Genomic DNA, 20450 nt, shown 5'->3' with positions numbered 1-20450 from the left:
AAATATATATATATATATGTGGATTTCTTTTTTTTGGTAACATAGGCTTGTTTTATAGAGCGTCATTATTTTTGTATGCATGTATATTGTCATTCAAAATAATATAATATGACAATAATCCTTCGTGAAAATAATAACATATTTGAATATATTGAAATCCTATATTAATCTGATAAATATCTTGTGTGTCCAAAAAAAATTAGGTATATTTATTAGAATAAGCACGTTCATATTGGACTTTCGTTTTATATATATATGCAATAAACAATTGCATGCTCACTTTAAAGGGTAAACGATAGGATATATGCCCTCTTTTCAAATTCAACCGTTTTTAGCTTTTATATATATATATATATATATATATATATATATATATAGGCAGTACAAATTATGTTATAACTTCAATGATTTTATGGATGTGTTTGGTACGGTAGAAAATATTTTTTTCTATCATGTTTGGTTGGATAAAATTTTTAGAAACATTTTTTTTAGAAAAACAAATTTTATTAAAAATGAGAAAATGACCTTAATTAATAAAAGTAGAAAAAACAAATTATATAAATAGCATTTTATTCTTTATTGAATCCTTCCACGTCCCACCCAACGCCTCCAATTCCTACACCCCTTGATCATCCCACCCCTCCCACCCCCAAGGCCTGACACCCTCACACCTCTATATATAATTTTGTGCTAGATCACATATAAATACTCGTGAGATTACAACCTTTTACTTACTTAACAAATATAAAAAAATAAATAAAAAATTAATTTGTTTTTCAAGAATATATTTTCTAGGAAAACATTTTACGTAGAAAATATTCTTCTTCATGCCAAACACACATTGGAACTTCTTTTCTTGTAGGATAAACTATGTAGTACTTCCTTTATCCTAATTTATGTGATTTAGTTTAATTAGGTATGAAATTTAAGAATATGAAAAGCATTTGATATGTTCTAAAATTACCCTTAAAGTAAATAATTTTTTAAACTTTGATATTTTCTAAAATTACCCTTTGTGGTCTTATCGTCAAATACTCCCTCCGTTTTTATTTATTTGTCAAATATTTTTTAATTTGATTTTCTTTTTTACTTGTCAATTTTGACAAATCAAGAAAAGACAATTATTGTTTTTTCTATTATACCCTCAATTTATTAACATTGAGTTAATGTCTTTGAAAAATATAGTGAGTAAATATGTTTAAAACTCTATCAATTAATAGAGGTAAAATGGTAAACTCACTATACCAATTATTATTTTCTTAATAGGTGTGTCAAGTCAAAATTTGATAATTAAAAAAAATAAAGGAAATAAGTGGGATTCCAATATGAAAAAAAATATTAATAATGTCATTAAATATTTATAAATATATATTTTTTTAAAACCAACTGAAAAAAGAAATGTGTCATAAATTGGGATAGATGGTGGGTGCAGGCACGCCGGACCCTCTCCACGCTTCAAATTATTCTCTCAAAAACTCCCCTCAACATTATTAATTACAACTTTTTTTCCATCCGATTTTGATATTTGTATTTGTGCCCGATTAAATTTAAATTTATATTGGGAAGTTTCATATTAAGGGGTAAAACATTTCCTAACAAAAGCGACTCCATACCTCGAATAGACTGAAACTCAAAAACTGTAATTAAGAATGAAAGAATACTTCTCACTCTACATCAAAGTGTTGGTATTAATTACTATTCTAACACTTGTTTATCATCATATGAATTTATTACAAGCCATTATGCATGTCCCCTGGACATATATAATTCAATTTAAAATGTTTCTCACGTTAGTCATACTTAGTTTTCTTGCCAAACATTATTAGACTTGCTATGAGTTTAGTCCCCCAATTTGAACGTATTGCCCAAAAATAAAAAGTTAAACGTGTTATTTGTATACAAGAAATGGCATGTTAAGTTACGCATCAAATTTGAGTTAAGAGCTCGAAATACTTTTTAAAGTTTGATATATATGACAAAGATATATGGATGGTAACATTTATCTGCATCGAATAGTTATACCTAACTAAATAATTAACCTTAAAATCACCAAAATAAAGTAAAGAATGCATATTATTTTATATTCATTTTAACTTTGATTTATTGTTGCTTCTTAAGATTATGAAGTATATAAACACCTAGTACGGGTAAATACTTACCTGGACTATGGTAATGTGTTTTGATACTTAATAAAAACTACGCAAGGCAACCGTTGAAATGTCATATTAATTACCTAAATAAATGACGTTTTAGTGGATTTAACTTTACTTTAAGTGTGTAATCATATTTTAGTTGAATTTCAAACGTTTTACCTAAATTTCCTTTTTTTCCTTGATAATTGAATGTAATTGCAGTTGATTAATTTTTTTAGGCACCAATTTATTTTTTTTAAGAAAAGCATCTTGAATGTATATTTATTTGATGAATACTTAATCGCATGGAATAACAACAACAACAACAAACCCAGTATAATCCATAATGTGGGGTCTGGGGAGGGTAGAGTGTACGCAGACCTAACCCCCACCTTGAAAGGTAGGGCGACTGTTTCTGAAAGACCCTCGGCTTTAAGAGAGGACAAGATAAAAGGTCAGATAGGGGCAAACATATAAAAAACAAGATGAAAACAGGAATAGCAAAAGAGAAAGTCGTGGTAGAGTGGTACGGGAAGAAAGAAGCATAACTACAATAAATAAATAAATAAGATAAGATAAGATAGATAAGACAGTCAAAGTACAACGGCGCCACAACTATAAACAGCAATACAATGCAGAAATCAAAAGGCAATAAACAATGAGCAGAACTACAACTACTATGGTGCAAAAGATGAATCACTTAGCCTTTAATCCTAATCTGAGTCCTCCACAAAGGAAATTATAGTGCGCTAATGCGCCTACTAATAGGGTAGGATAACGCGACTATGTACTAGCCTTCTACCCGAATGTAAAAAAAGAAAAATAGCACCCCATAAATAAAATGTAACAGAGGAAGTAACAACTATTAGAATTACGTGTATCATTTCTTCCAGATATTTTAATTTACAAGATAGAGAACTAATTTATCTTGATATTCTGCCTAATACGCAAGTTAGTTTTTTTTCCCCACCTTGTATGCATTTACGGATTAGCTAACGCAAAATACTTTATACATCAAAATATCTTTTTAGTTGAGTCAAGCATGTGGATTATTTCAATGAAATGTTACAATAAGACTTGAATGTAATAATCTTTACTTACTTTGACACTTTATTAAATTATGTGTATTTTCCTATAAAATAAAACACATTAAGGACAAATCTTTTAATTTATTGAATTGCATCTTTAACATTGTTTTCAACTAATAAGGCTATCCTAAACATAGATAAAGTGAAGAAAAAAAATACTTCTTGATATGAGTATACTTAAACCTATATAGTGTTTTATTGCGCTTGTAGTTATGACCCGCCACTTGATCTTGAATAAGGTAGAAGAATCTAGAGTCTTAAAGAGGTTAGTGGAAGACTCTAGATCCCTATAAAAGCTTGTAGAGAAGTCTTGAAAGACTTGAAATTCTCTAGAGTGTGTAGAGAATTCTAGAGAGGGACTTCTTTGTAAATATGGAGGGACTTGTATAACAATTTTTATTTATACTTGAGCCCCTTAGGAGTAGTATAAATAGAGGGGGCATTCATTTATAGCAAACCATCAAGCAATCAAGCATTCTTCCAAAGCAATACAAAAGCCTTCTTTATAAAAGCTCTCTTGTCTTTCTTACAATCTAGCATTCCCTTAGAGATCTAGTCTTAAAGTCTTACTTGAGCTTGCAAGATCGTGAAAGATTCGTGAGTAAGTTGTTAAATGCCGCACGAAGGTTTTAGTTGAAGTCTAAGCTCGTGACAACGTGGTATAAGAGCGAAGTTCTACTAAGAGATATGGCAAGTGAGGGAGACATCAACGCCACTACCGCCACCAACGTCAAGCAAGATGTTGGAAGGAAGCACCGCAAGGGAAAGAAGAACTCTAAGAGAAGTGAGGATATGCAGCTTGAACCTACACCAAGTGAGGCCCTAACATCCTACTCACCCTCGGCCACTGAGGTTAGTGACGATGAGCATGGTGGGGAGCCTGTGGATGTCACGCCCGGCATGGAGTGGATTGCAAGGGTGGATGTTGCCCGGCAAGCTGTGGAGATATTAGGCAAGCGCTTGAACAAGATCGACGGCAAGTTCAAGTCTCTAGAAAAGTTCACCCTTGAGGAGAACGACAACATCCGGAAGGAGTTGGAGGTGCGCAAGGCTGTCGAGTACGAGATGAAGGAGGTGATCACTTCCTTGGAGTGTCGGCTCATGGATGCGCTAAGCACGATGGAGACCATGAAGGCCGAGATGGCAGCTCTCAAAGGAGACATAGATGCTGGGAGATGCATGACTTCTAGTGCGGACCGAGAGGCCAAGATTGAGGCTCCCAAGCCATCAATGTTCAAAGGTGCCCGTGATGCACAAGAGGTAGAGAACTTCCTTTGGCACTTGGACAATTACTTCAAGTGTAACAAAGTGAAGAGGGACGAGATGAGGATTAACACAGTCGTGCTATACCTCTCAGAGATGGCCATGTTGTGGTGGAAGCGCAAGGAGTCCGATATCGGGAAGGGTCTATGCACCATCAACACCTAGGAGCAGTTTCGGGATGAGTTCAAGAAGGCCTTCTTCCCCAACAATGTTATCTATGAGGTCAAACGCAAGTTGTGGGAGCTAAAGCATACGGGTAGCATACGGGCCTATTTGAAGGAGTTCACTACCCTTACGCTTCAAATCCCCAACCTTACAGATGAAGATATGCTCTTCCACTTCATGGATGGGCTGCAGAGTTGGGCCAAGATGGAATTGAAGCGTCGTCAAGTCAGTACCATCGATGAGGCCATCACCCAAGTCGAAGCCCTAACGGACTTTAAGCATGACAGGCATGACAGGGGCAAGGGTAAAGAAACAAAGAGTAGTCATGCCAAAGGTGGGGGAGATCATGGCAAAGGAAAAGAGCAACATCCTCCACCAGGAGTCATGATTCCAATAAGTCCAACAGTAGGAGGTTCGGGCGACAGGGCTATACCGAGAGAAAGGAGCAGACCACGAAGGGCAGCGGCTGCTACATATGTGGAGGTCCTCACAGCTATGCTAGGTGTATAGAGATGAAGAACCTTGGTGCCATACTGCGGGAGCAAAAGGACAAGGAAGTGGACCAAGGGCAGGGTTCGGACACGACTCAGCTAGGCATGATCGGGCAATGTGGAGCCATCGCGAAGCAAACTGAGAAGGCGGGGGATTACTCCACCCAGTATATTGATATATCCATCAACGGATGACCCGCACGTGCTATGGTGGATTCCAGAGCAGAAGCCAATATTATGACCAAGACAGCGACAGCAAGGTTAGGGTTATGATTTGGGCCAAGCAACACCCGCCTGAAGACGGTCAATGCCCCATTGACTCTCGTATGCGCAGTCTCTCATGGAGTGGACATCACGTTGGGCAAGTGGCAAGGTAAGACAAGCTTTACTATCGCCCCCTTAGATATCTTTGATATCATACTTGGGCAGGAATTCTTCCAACGGTACCACACAATGATCGATCCCTACCTCCAAATCAATAAAAGTCGAGTTTTTCGATATCAATTTTTGTCGGGTTTTTCGGATTTTTTTCGGGGTTTTCGGGTTTCTCGGATTTTTTGGGTTTTTTCAATTTTTTTTTGGTTTCTCATAGTATCAAATAAAAAGCACAGAGCAGTGTTTCTTAAAAAGAGTTCTAGTACAAAATATCAACATATAAGATGGAGGCACAACACTGTTTGAAATTTTAACTTTATAATATAACTTTATAAGATAAGTTTTTTTGTATATTAGTTAGATGGGCTACTCAAGTCCAAATCTAAATGTAAGAAAGAAAACAAAAATTATGAAAAAAATTTAAAAAATATTTATAAATTACAGATGGTTTGAACATGTGAAGAAGAGAGTCCCAGATGCACCAGTGCGGAGATGTGAGAGGTTGGCCATGGACGATTTCAGAAGAGGTAGGGGTAGGCCGAAGAAATATTGGGGAGAGGTGATCAGACAGGACATGACGCATTTACGGCTTAACGAGGACATGACCCTAGATAGGAGGGTGTGGAGGACACACATTAGGGTAGAAGGCTAGTACATAGTTGTTTTATTCTCCCTTACTCGTAGGCGTATTAAGGCACTATGATTTCCTGTACTCTGACGTATGTTATTTATGGTATTTATGTTATTATCTAATAATAATATCTACTGTTTTTTGTGCTTTGATTATACTACTGTTTGGATCGTTTTCGTCATCTACTGATTTACTCTAATATTCCTGTCTCACCTTTTTCTATGTTTTTATTGAGCCGAGGGTCTTTCGGAAACAGCCGTCCTACATTGGTAGGAGTCAGGTCTGCGTACACTCTACCCTCCCCAGATCCCACGATGTGGGATTTCACTGGGTTGTTATTGTTGTTGTTGTTGTATTTATAAATTACATTTTAATAAATATTTTTATGTATAACATAATTTAAAAGTAGTATATCTATAATCGGGTCGGTTTAGATTCGGTTTGACTCTTTTTAGTTAAAACCAAACCAACCCTATAATGGTCGGGTTTTTTTTTCAAACACCAAACCAAGTCAAACCAAACCACTAGTCGGGTTTTTTTTCCGATTTGGTTCGGTTTGTCGGTTTGGTGCGGTTTATCGATTTGTTCTGTACAACCCTAGTTCCAACTAGTAATTATACACATTGCTAGTTGAAATTATTACTTGAGGAACTGTTTGACCATCTACATGTTCATTCTCTTGATAAAATTGCATACTCGTTATATAATATTATTGGAATCACATCAAATATATATATATATGTGGATTTCTTTTTTTTTGGTAACATAGGCTTGTTTTATAGAGCGTCATTATTTTTGTATGCATGTATATTGTCATTCAAAATAATATAATATGACAATAATCCTTCGTGAAAATAATAACATATTTGAATATATTGAAATCCTATATTAATCTGATAAATATCTTGTGTGTCCAAAAAAAATTAGGTATATTTATTAGAATAAGCACGTTCATATTGGACTTTCGTTTTATATATATATGCAATAAACAATTGCATGCTCACTTTAAAGGGTAAACGATAGGATATATGCCCTCTTTTCAAATTCAACCGTTTTTAGCTTTTATATATATATATATATATATATATATATATATATATATAGGCAGTACAAATTATGTTATAACTTCAATGATTTTATGGATGTGTTTGGTACGGTAGAAAATATTTTTTTCTATCATGTTTGGTTGGATAAAATTTTTAGAAACATTTTTTTTAGAAAAACAAATTTTATTAAAAATGAGAAAATGACCTTAATTAATAAAAGTAGAAAAAACAAATTATATAAATAGCATTTTATTCTTTATTGAATCCTTCCACGTCCCACCCAACGCCTCCAATTCCTACACCCCTTGATCATCCCACCCCTCCCACCCCCAAGGCCTGACACCCTCACACCTCTATATATAATTTTGTGCTAGATCACATATAAATACTCGTGAGATTACAACCTTTTACTTACTTAACAAATATAAAAAAATAAATAAAAAATTAATTTGTTTTTCAAGAATATATTTTCTAGGAAAACATTTTACGTAGAAAATATTCTTCTTCATGCCAAACACACATTGGAACTTCTTTTCTTGTAGGATAAACTATGTAGTACTTCCTTTATCCTAATTTATGTGATTTAGTTTAATTAGGTATGAAATTTAAGAATATGAAAAGCATTTGATATGTTCTAAAATTACCCTTAAAGTAAATAATTTTTTAAACTTTGATATTTTCTAAAATTACCCTTTGTGGTCTTATCGTCAAATACTCCCTCCGTTTTTATTTATTTGTCAAATATTTTTTAATTTGATTTTCTTTTTTACTTGTCAATTTTGACAAATCAAGAAAAGACAATTATTGTTTTTTCTATTATACCCTCAATTTATTAACATTGAGTTAATGTCTTTGAAAAATATAGTGAGTAAATATGTTTAAAACTCTATCAATTAATAGAGGTAAAATGGTAAACTCACTATACCAATTATTATTTTCTTAATAGGTGTGTCAAGTCAAAATTTGATAATTAAAAAAAATAAAGGAAATAAGTGGGATTCCAATATGAAAAAAAATATTAATAATGTCATTAAATATTTATAAATATATATTTTTTTAAAACCAACTGAAAAAAGAAATGTGTCATAAATTGGGATAGATGGTGGGTGCAGGCACGCCGGACCCTCTCCACGCTTCAAATTATTCTCTCAAAAACTCCCCTCAACATTATTAATTACAACTTTTTTTCCATCCGATTTTGATATTTGTATTTGTGCCCGATTAAATTTAAATTTATATTGGGAAGTTTCATATTAAGGGGTAAAACATTTCCTAACAAAAGCGACTCCATACCTCGAATAGACTGAAACTCAAAAACTGTAATTAAGAATGAAAGAATACTTCTCACTCTACATCAAAGTGTTGGTATTAATTACTATTCTAACACTTGTTTATCATCATATGAATTTATTACAAGCCATTATGCATGTCCCCTGGACATATATAATTCAATTTAAAATGTTTCTCACGTTAGTCATACTTAGTTTTCTTGCCAAACATTATTAGACTTGCTATGAGTTTAGTCCCCCAATTTGAACGTATTGCCCAAAAATAAAAAGTTAAACGTGTTATTTGTATACAAGAAATGGCATGTTAAGTTACGCATCAAATTTGAGTTAAGAGCTCGAAATACTTTTTAAAGTTTGATATATATGACAAAGATATATGGATGGTAACATTTATCTGCATCGAATAGTTATACCTAACTAAATAATTAACCTTAAAATCACCAAAATAAAGTAAAGAATGCATATTATTTTATATTCATTTTAACTTTGATTTATTGTTGCTTCTTAAGATTATGAAGTATATAAACACCTAGTACGGGTAAATACTTACCTGGACTATGGTAATGTGTTTTGATACTTAATAAAAACTACGCAAGGCAACCGTTGAAATGTCATATTAATTACCTAAATAAATGACGTTTTAGTGGATTTAACTTTACTTTAAGTGTGTAATCATATTTTAGTTGAATTTCAAACGTTTTACCTAAATTTCCTTTTTTTCCTTGATAATTGAATGTAATTGCAGTTGATTAATTTTTTTAGGCACCAATTTATTTTTTTTAAGAAAAGCATCTTGAATGTATATTTATTTGATGAATACTTAATCGCATGGAATAACAACAACAACAACAAACCCAGTATAATCCATAATGTGGGGTCTGGGGAGGGTAGAGTGTACGCAGACCTAACCCCCACCTTGAAAGGTAGGGCGACTGTTTCTGAAAGACCCTCGGCTTTAAGAGAGGACAAGATAAAAGGTCAGATAGGGGCAAACATATAAAAAACAAGATGAAAACAGGAATAGCAAAAGAGAAAGTCGTGGTAGAGTGGTACGGGAAGAAAGAAGCATAACTACAATAAATAAATAAATAAGATAAGATAAGATAGATAAGACAGTCAAAGTACAACGGCGCCACAACTATAAACAGCAATACAATGCAGAAATCAAAAGGCAATAAACAATGAGCAGAACTACAACTACTATGGTGCAAAAGATGAATCACTTAGCCTTTAATCCTAATCTGAGTCCTCCACAAAGGAAATTATAGTGCGCTAATGCGCCTACTAATAGGGTAGGATAACGCGACTATGTACTAGCCTTCTACCCGAATGTAAAAAAAGAAAAATAGCACCCCATAAATAAAATGTAACAGAGGAAGTAACAACTATTAGAATTACGTGTATCATTTCTTCCAGATATTTTAATTTACAAGATAGAGAACTAATTTATCTTGATATTCTGCCTAATACGCAAGTTAGTTTTTTTTCCCCACCTTGTATGCATTTACGGATTAGCTAACGCAAAATACTTTATACATCAAAATATCTTTTTAGTTGAGTCAAGCATGTGGATTATTTCAATGAAATGTTACAATAAGACTTGAATGTAATAATCTTTACTTACTTTGACACTTTATTAAATTATGTGTATTTTCCTATAAAATAAAACACATTAAGGACAAATCTTTTAATTTATTGAATTGCATCTTTAACATTGTTTTCAACTAATAAGGCTATCCTAAACATAGATAAAGTGAAGAAAAAAAATACTTCTTGATATGAGTATACTTAAACCTATATAGTGTTTTATTGCGCTTGTAGTTATGACCCGCCACTTGATCTTGAATAAGGTAGAAGAATCTAGAGTCTTAAAGAGGTTAGTGGAAGACTCTAGATCCCTATAAAAGCTTGTAGAGAAGTCTTGAAAGACTTGAAATTCTCTAGAGTGTGTAGAGAATTCTAGAGAGGGACTTCTTTGTAAATATGGAGGGACTTGTATAACAATTTTTATTTATACTTGAGCCCCTTAGGAGTAGTATAAATAGAGGGGGCATTCATTTATAGCAAACCATCAAGCAATCAAGCATTCTTCCAAAGCAATACAAAAGCCTTCTTTATAAAAGCTCTCTTGTCTTTCTTACAATCTAGCATTCCCTTAGAGATCTAGTCTTAAAGTCTTACTTGAGCTTGCAAGATCGTGAAAGATTCGTGAGTAAGTTGTTAAATGCCGCACGAAGGTTTTAGTTGAAGTCTAAGCTCGTGACAACGTGGTATAAGAGCGAAGTTCTACTAAGAGATATGGCAAGTGAGGGAGACATCAACGCCACTACCGCCACCAACGTCAAGCAAGATGTTGGAAGGAAGCACCGCAAGGGAAAGAAGAACTCTAAGAGAAGTGAGGATATGCAGCTTGAACCTACACCAAGTGAGGCCCTAACATCCTACTCACCCTCGGCCACTGAGGTTAGTGACGATGAGCATGGTGGGGAGCCTGTGGATGTCACGCCCGGCATGGAGTGGATTGCAAGGGTGGATGTTGCCCGGCAAGCTGTGGAGATATTAGGCAAGCGCTTGAACAAGATCGACGGCAAGTTCAAGTCTCTAGAAAAGTTCACCCTTGAGGAGAACGACAACATCCGGAAGGAGTTGGAGGTGCGCAAGGCTGTCGAGTACGAGATGAAGGAGGTGATCACTTCCTTGGAGTGTCGGCTCATGGATGCGCTAAGCACGATGGAGACCATGAAGGCCGAGATGGCAGCTCTCAAAGGAGACATAGATGCTGGGAGATGCATGACTTCTAGTGCGGACCGAGAGGCCAAGATTGAGGCTCCCAAGCCATCAATGTTCAAAGGTGCCCGTGATGCACAAGAGGTAGAGAACTTCCTTTGGCACTTGGACAATTACTTCAAGTGTAACAAAGTGAAGAGGGACGAGATGAGGATTAACACAGTCGTGCTATACCTCTCAGAGATGGCCATGTTGTGGTGGAAGCGCAAGGAGTCCGATATCGGGAAGGGTCTATGCACCATCAACACCTAGGAGCAGTTTCGGGATGAGTTCAAGAAGGCCTTCTTCCCCAACAATGTTATCTATGAGGTCAAACGCAAGTTGTGGGAGCTAAAGCATACGGGTAGCATACGGGCCTATTTGAAGGAGTTCACTACCCTTACGCTTCAAATCCCCAACCTTACAGATGAAGATATGCTCTTCCACTTCATGGATGGGCTGCAGAGTTGGGCCAAGATGGAATTGAAGCGTCGTCAAGTCAGTACCATCGATGAGGCCATCACCCAAGTCGAAGCCCTAACGGACTTTAAGCATGACAGGCATGACAGGGGCAAGGGTAAAGAAACAAAGAGTAGTCATGCCAAAGGTGGGGGAGATCATGGCAAAGGAAAAGAGCAACATCCTCCACCAGGAGTCATGATTCCAATAAGTCCAACAGTAGGAGGTTCGGGCGACAGGGCTATACCGAGAGAAAGGAGCAGACCACGAAGGGCAGCGGCTGCTACATATGTGGAGGTCCTCACAGCTATGCTAGGTGTATAGAGATGAAGAACCTTGGTGCCATACTGCGGGAGCAAAAGGACAAGGAAGTGGACCAAGGGCAGGGTTCGGACACGACTCAGCTAGGCATGATCGGGCAATGTGGAGCCATCGCGAAGCAAACTGAGAAGGCGGGGGATTACTCCACCCAGTATATTGATATATCCATCAACGGATGACCCGCACGTGCTATGGTGGATTCCAGAGCAGAAGCCAATATTATGACCAAGACAGCGACAGCAAGGTTAGGGCTAAGTTATGGGCCAAGCAACACCCGCCTGAAGACGGTCAATGCCCCATTGACTCTCGTATGCGCAGTCTCTCATGGAGTGGACATCACGTTGGGCAAATGGCAAGGTAAGACAAGCTTTACTATTGCCCCCTTAGATATCTTTGATATCATACTTGGGCAAGAATTCTTCCAACGGTACCATACAATGATCGATCCCTACCTCCAACAACTCTTGGTGATGAAGCGAGAAGGACCCTGCATGGTACCCCTAGTCAAGATGCCAAGGAAGGAAGGACAAGCCCACCTGTCGGCCATGCAGCTTGTGAAGGGCCTAAAGAAGGAGAAGCCGACGTTCGTAGCCACCATTGCGAGCTTGGATGTAGAAAATGGTGCTAAGGAGACATTACCACCTTGCATAGAGAAGGTGCTTGTAGAAAATAAGGACGCGATGCCCAAAGAATTGCCAAGATACCTACCTCTAAGGCGCGAGGTAGACCACAGGATCGAGCTGGAGCCAGGAGCGAGGCCGCCCGCATACCCACCATACTGCATGGCTCCACGCGAGTTAGAGGAGTTGAGAAAGCAGTTGAAAGAGCTCCTCGAGGCCAGTCATATTCGTCCATCCAAGGCACCTTATGGCTCGTCGGTGCTATTTCAATGCATTGACTACCGGGCGCTCAATAAGGTAACCGTGAAGAACAAGTACCCTATCTCGCTCATTGACGACTTGTTTGATAGAATTGGACAAGCCAAGTACTTCACCAAGATGGATCTAAGGAAGGGCTACTACCAAGTACGCATAGCGGAGGGAGATGAACCGAAGACAATATGTGTGATGAGGTACGGAGCTTACGAGTGGTTGGTAATGCCCTTCGGCTTAACCAATGCACCTGCCACCTTTTACATACTAATGAACAAGATCTTCCACCCCTACTTAGACCAGTTCATGGTAGTCTACTTGGATGACATAGTCATCTATAGCAACACCTTGGAGGAGCACGTGGAATATCTAAAGAAAGTGTTCCAAGTCTTGCGCAAGAATGAGCTCTTCATCAAGAGGGAGAAGTGCGAGTTTGACCAACATGAAGTGCACTTTTTGGGATATGTTATCAGCCAGGGAGAACTTCGGATGGATGAAGCAAAAGTTCGGGCCATTAAAGAGTAGGAGGCACCCATAAAGGTAATCGAACTTAGATCTTTTCTTGGACTTGCTAACTATTACCGCAGGTTCATAAGCGCTTACTCCGCCAAAGTTGCTCCACTTACTGAGCTATTGAAGAAGAATAAGCCATGTGTTTGGAGCGAGGAGTGCAAGGAGGCCTTTGAAGACCTCAAGGTTGTCGTAACAGAGGAGTTAGTCCTAGCATTGTCTGACTTCTCCAAGACATTAGAAGTGCATACGGATGCCTTCGACTATGCCATTGGAGGAGTATTGATGCAAGAGAGGCACCCTATCGCCTTCGGGAGCCGCAAGCTGAATGAGACAGAATGGTGGTACACCGTGCAGGAGAAGGAGATGACAGCCATCGTCCATTGCCTACGCACGTGGAAACACTACTTACTTGGCTCCAAGTTCTTAGTCAAGACCGACAACGTATCCACTAGCTACTTCCAGTCACAAAAGAAACTCACCCCGAAGCAAGCTAGGTGGTAAGACTTTTTGGCCGAGTTTGACTACGAGTTAGAGTATAAGCCAGGCAAAGGCAATGTTGGGGCCGATGCCCTTAGTAGGAAGTTTGAACTAGCTGTCATCACCACAGCACATTGTGACATCCAGGATGCAATCAAGGATGGTCTGCAGCATGATCCAGAGGCAAAGAGACTTATGGAGTTAGCTGCTCAAGGCAAGACAAGGCACTTCTGGGTAGAAGATGGACTCCTGCTTACCGATGGGCGAAAGATCTATGTGCCGAAATTCGGAGCTATCAGGTGACGAATTATGAAGGAAAGTCACGATACATTATGGGCCGGACATCCAGGGCAGCGTCACACAAGGGCATTGATTGAGGCGATTTACTACTAGCCACGCATGCGGGACGATATTAAATGCTATGTGCAGACTTGTCTTATATTCCAGCAAGACAAAGTAGAGCAGCATCAGCCAGGAGGACTCTTAGATCCCCTGCCCGTAGTGGAGCGTCCATGGGAGAGCGTGACCATGAACTTCATCACATGCTTGCCGAAGTCCGACGGATATGGGACAATTATAGTCGTGGTGGATAGGTTCTCCAAGTATGCCAGCTTCATACCCGTCATGGCAGGTTGTACTGCTAAGAAGGCTGTCAGGCTATTCTTCAAGAGCGTGGTAAAGTATTGGGGATTGCCAAGACATATCATTATCGACAGAGACCCATGCTTCACCGAGAATTTTTGGAGAGAATTATTTGAAATTCTTGGCACAGAATTACATTTCTCCACTAGTTTCCACCCGCAGATAGACGGCCAGACGGAGCGAGTCAATGCCTTGTTGGAGTGCTACTTGAGGCACTTTGTGAGCTCCCATCAGAAGGATTGGGCGAGACTACTAAACGTAGCCCAATTCTCATACAACCTACAGCGGAGTGAGGCCACAGAGCGGACATCATTCGAGCTAGCCACAGGCCAACAGCCACAAACTCCACATTCACTACCGGCCGCGTTTGAGGGCAAGAGTTTGAGGTCCTATCATATGGCCAAGGGCTTTGAGGAGCAGCTCGACACTGCCAAGTCTTATTTGGACAAGGCAGCGAAGAAGATGAAAAAGTTTGCCGACCGCAAGCGTCATCCCACAGATTACCAAATTAGAGACATGGTCTTGATCAAGTTCAACCCCAGGCAATTCAAGGCGTTGCGAGGCATGCATCAAAACTTGATGCGGAAGTACGAGGGCCCATTTAGGATCGTTGCCAAGGTTGGCAAGATCTCTTACAGGTTGGAGCTACCACCGCATCTTAAGGTTTATCCTGTCTTCCATGCCAGTGTCATCAAGCCGTACCATGAGGACAAGGATGATCCTAGCCGAGGAGAATCAAGTCGGGCGCCACTCACAATTACCGCCTCCCATGATCAAGACATCGAGCCATTGTGGACTACCAAGCTAAGAGAAAACAGGGACAACAAGCCACTATTATGTTCTTAGTCCAATAGAAGGGACAATCTCCAAAGCAGGCCACCTGAGAGAGATATGAAGATCTGTGGCAGTTCAAAGACAAAATCCGGGAGTTCTTGCAGCAGCAGTGCGCCGTAGTCGTTGCCACATCAGGTGGGGGAGAATGTTATGACCTGCCACTTGATCTTAAAGAAGGTAGAAGAATCTAGAGTCTTGGAGAGGTTATTGGAAGACTCTAGATCCTTATAAAAGCTTGTAGAGAAGTCTTGAAAGACTTGAAATTCTCTAGAGTGTGTAGAGAATTCTAGAGAGGGACTTCTTTGTAAATATGGAGGAACTTGTATATCAATTTTTATTTACACTTGATCCCCTTAGGAGTAGTATAAATAGAGGGGGCATTCAATTGTAGCAAACCATCAAGCAATCAAGCATTCTTCCAAAGCAATACAAAAGCCTTCTTCATAAAAGCTCTCTTGTCTTTCTTACAATCTAGCATTCCCTTAGCGATCTAGTCTTAAAGTCTTACTTGAGCTTGCAAGATCGTGAAAGATTCGTGAGTAAGTTGTCAAGTGCCGCACGGAGGTCTTAGTTGAAGTCTAATCTCGTGACATTGTGACCAAGAGATAAAAGAGGTGTGTATTTGGTGCGAAAGAAAAATACTTTTTTAAAATATTTTTTTATTATTATTTATATTTAATTAGTTAAAATTGTGGAAAATATTATTTTTTGAGAAAATAAGTTGCTCAAAAATGATTTACCTGACCCCCACCTTTCTATTGAAGAAAGAAAAAAATAGAATCTATCATACTCAGATCAAATGGGCAGAAAGTTACTCGAAATTCATAGCAAGAACACTAGATAAAGCAAGTTTCATGAAAATGTCATTCGTCATTGATTATGTCCTTTTCACACACCTCATTTTTACCCCATGTAGTAGCCCACATCCCAAATAACTCACCCCTACTTTTCATAATATTTATCTAGACTATATACAAATATTTTAGAATAATATTTTTTTACTTGGATACAAAAATATATATTTTTTAAAATATATATATATTTTTATATCTAATACATTCAAAATGTCTAACTTAATTCCAATATTATCATTTCAACTTTTTGTCCAGTTTAAGATCGACAAAATTAGTTAAATTGAATTATATAAATCAAGTGTCACGACTTAGATTTTTCATTAACCTTTTCAAGACTCTAAATTTTTTTCCTTTTTAGTGATCAAGTGATGGGTCATACACAAGGCCTATATACATTGGCTTTATTAGAAAATTGTCAATTTTGTACAACCATTATTTCACCAAACTGTACGATAAAACTAAAGATTCATACGTTCATTTTCTGTCATTTTCAAGCTTTAAAGTGTATTGGCGTTTTCTTAATCCTTAGTACACATTTTATGATTTTTGGGGTGTTTGGTATGTTAGACAAATATAAAAAATCATGATATAAATATTTGATATTATTTTATTTCTTATTTGATTATTGATTTTGAGATAAATTATATATATGATTGAGTTTAGTAATTAGTACAAAGATAAATAATTTTTGTCATACAGTGAAAAATTAAACTAGTACCAAAATTAGTTATTACGGAATAAAATAATAAAAATGACAAAAATATCAATGAGATTCTTCAAATGTAATTCCTTTTCTACTAAATAAGGTGGAGGATATTTTTATAAGAAAATAATTTTTTTTTAGAAATTATGTAATACATATTATTTTTAATATAGTCAACCAAGTAATCAAATAATATTAAATATATAATATCAAGATATTTTTAATATGATCGAAGTATACTTTGGGGTGTATTATATAGCCCACCTTTAATATGTTAGGTTCCAATAATGTACCCAATATAGAGCTTCCAGTTAATTAATCGATGTTCAATATTCAAGAAAGTGATTTAATTGTTAAATAGTTGTTCAAAGAATATGATATGTGGCCAGTATGTTAGTAATTTCTTTTTATGAACTCACATATATTAATATGGGAATTTTTTTTAATAGATATGCCATCAATTAAAAGTGTTCAGTTTTTCTCCTATAAGTTATTTTATGGGTCTAGAAAATATTTGTTATTTCTTTTTTTATACATTTAGTGAAAAATATTTTGAAAGGACATCTTAGAGCCCGAAAAAACACTTAGATAACTTTTAAATAGACATTTTTAAAATTAAAAAAATTCAGAAGAGACTTACTTTCTTCTTCTTCTTTTTTTTGCAATAAGAAAAGAAGATTAGAAAGACATTTTTTAAGACTTAGAATATCCTATCTACTTCAACTAATTTCTTGTCATGAATTAACGTAAGAGCCCTTATCATTCTTATAAACTTAAAGTTATGTCTAATAATTTACCTTTTCTGTGAAGTGTATATAAAAAAATTTAATAAATAATATCAGAGAAAAGTCTTGTGTTAGTATAAATTCAAACCACCATTATAATATTCAAAGAAAAAAAATATTGAAATAAAAACTTCAATATTAAAAAAAACTACAATGTCTTGATCAATATTCAAATCAAAATTAATATTAGAAAATTAATTATAGTATTCAAAATCAAATTTATAATATTCAATTACGAACTATAATATTCTTACAATATTTTATTTAATAATATTTTTTAAAAGATGAAATATAATTTAATTAAAAACGTAATATCGTTAGCGGATGAAATTTAGATATAAAACTATTAAAATATATTAAGAGACTTTCCAGATGATATATAGGGTAAAGTTCTTTTAAAATATACTCCATGTAAGATTTTATATTTTCAACCTCATTAAATGATTAAAAAGGATTAAACTATATTTTATTAAATTGCCTTCTTAATTTCTGGATAGCTTATTTAATTAATTGACACAACTCAACAATACCTCGAGATTAAGTCCTCCAACTTCACACACGAATGATTAGCAATTCTTTTTAGTAATCTAGCCTAAGCAATATTATATAGAAAAGAAAAGGACTTTAAAAACGTTTAGTCTTAAATATGTTGTAATATTCATATAATTATAAAATTATGTCATTAAGAATAAATAGAAATTATAATTTTACCTTTTTAAAATATAAAAATATATTTTGTTTAACAGACTAAAATGTAAGAGTGTCGTCATATATTTTAGGAGGAGAGAAACTATTGAATTATATGTATTAATTATTTCATCTAAGTCATTTCATCGGAAAATAAATAAATATATATATTGAACTTCTTTAACTTCTTTGTATGTATATTGTTTTTATTTTAAATTCTTAAATAAATTTTTTGACTTCTTCATTTACTAAAACATTCTATTGAACTTGTGACCAAGAGATAAGGTGTATAACTTAATTCCAATCTTACAATATTATCACTTCAACAATTTTTCCACTGCAAGTTTAAAATAAGAATAAAACTAGTTAAAGTAAACTGTTACCACACTCCAATAAAAAAGACATTTAATAGCAATAGATTTTTTTTTTAATAATAATATTGTCACGATCCAAAATAGGCTATGAGTGGCACCAATACTTAACCTCCTACGTGGAAGAACCAATGATTTAAACCCCAACTTACATTAACGATTCAACTTATAAAACAAGACAATAATGCGGAAAGTAAGAAATAACAAAAGCCACTAAAATCTATCACGTAACGTTCCCCAAAATCTGAAAGTCATCACGTAAAGGACATCTAAATTCTAAAACTAAGTCTAAAAATATCAAACACCAGAATAAATAAATAACATAATGTGTCCGAAAACTAAGGACACCATGCCATGATCGAGAGAATCCATCACGAGCTAGAAAGGTAGTTCACCCTGCAATCTGATGAACTGGAGACTGACTAGAGTTGAGGTCAAGTCGAAGTCGATGGAACACTCGCTGCACTCCACAAAATAAAACAAAGAAAAACGCAAGTAGGGGTCAGTACATGACAACATGTACTGAGTATGTATCATCGGCTGACTCAAAATAGAAATCAATATTCATAAAGTAATAGCGGAAAATCAACCATATCACTTAATAGGTGGCAACCAATGAACAATTACATAACCAGCCAACAATATCAAGATCACACATGAGAACTCAGACTTCCACATCACGCTCTTTTGAAAAAAGAGTTATTGGAGGGTAGAATTAATTCATTTTAATTTGTTTTCCTTTACTATTACCGTGCTGGAATGTGACACCCGATCCAAATATATCGTGCCGGAAGTGACACCCGATCCAAACATACCGTGCCGTAACGTGACACCCGATCCAAATATAATTAATTTATCATTCTTTATTACTACATTCCACTTCATTAACAATATTTCATCAAATCTTTTTTATTCAAGACACTATTTTTAATAGGGCAAGTTCAAGATTATGGATTTCACCGTCTTGGAATTTCAGACCAATCACAACAACATACCAACCATCAAAACCACAACAATTAAATGCATAGTAAACTTCACACATTACTCAATGACTATCAATCGCTATTAAGAGTCCATCTATGATATAGAATAAAACCTACCTCAATCGAAGAACCGAAGTGAAACAAGCTAATTCACCAATGTTTTTCCTTTCTTCAATTCCTCGGAACGTTTCCAATCTATCAAGTATATAATATTCGTAAGCAAACGAATCCATATACACTAATATTATATATATGTTTAAACTAGACCCAACAATTCATCCAATTCTATAATCAAATTTCTAAATTTCAAGTCTAGAGTTAAGTCTTAATTTCTACAAATAACATAATTTTAATGTTTATCATATAATACAATATACGTAATATTTAATTACTTATCTCATATATCAAGATGTAACCTGCATGAACTAAAAAAAAGAAAAAGAAAATAATAATAATAATAATAAGATGGCAATACAGAACCCAATATATATATATATATATATATATATATATAAGGCAGGCGGTCCAAATTCATTACAGGTGTAATGGTGATGAATGAATATTAATACAAAAGCAAGACTAAGTTACCATTTGGGGTGAATCATTAGCTAATGATGAAAATAATTTTTAATCAATTTCCAACCAAAACAATTTACCCCAATATTCTCCCTTCTCCTTTCACCTCATAATACACACATTTATT

This window comes from Solanum dulcamara, chromosome 6, assembly GCF_947179165.1.
Source record: "Solanum dulcamara chromosome 6, daSolDulc1.2, whole genome shotgun sequence".
In the NCBI taxonomy this organism is placed as follows: domain Eukaryota; kingdom Viridiplantae; phylum Streptophyta; class Magnoliopsida; order Solanales; family Solanaceae; genus Solanum; species Solanum dulcamara.
Note: the sequence above shows the minus strand (reverse complement) of the source record.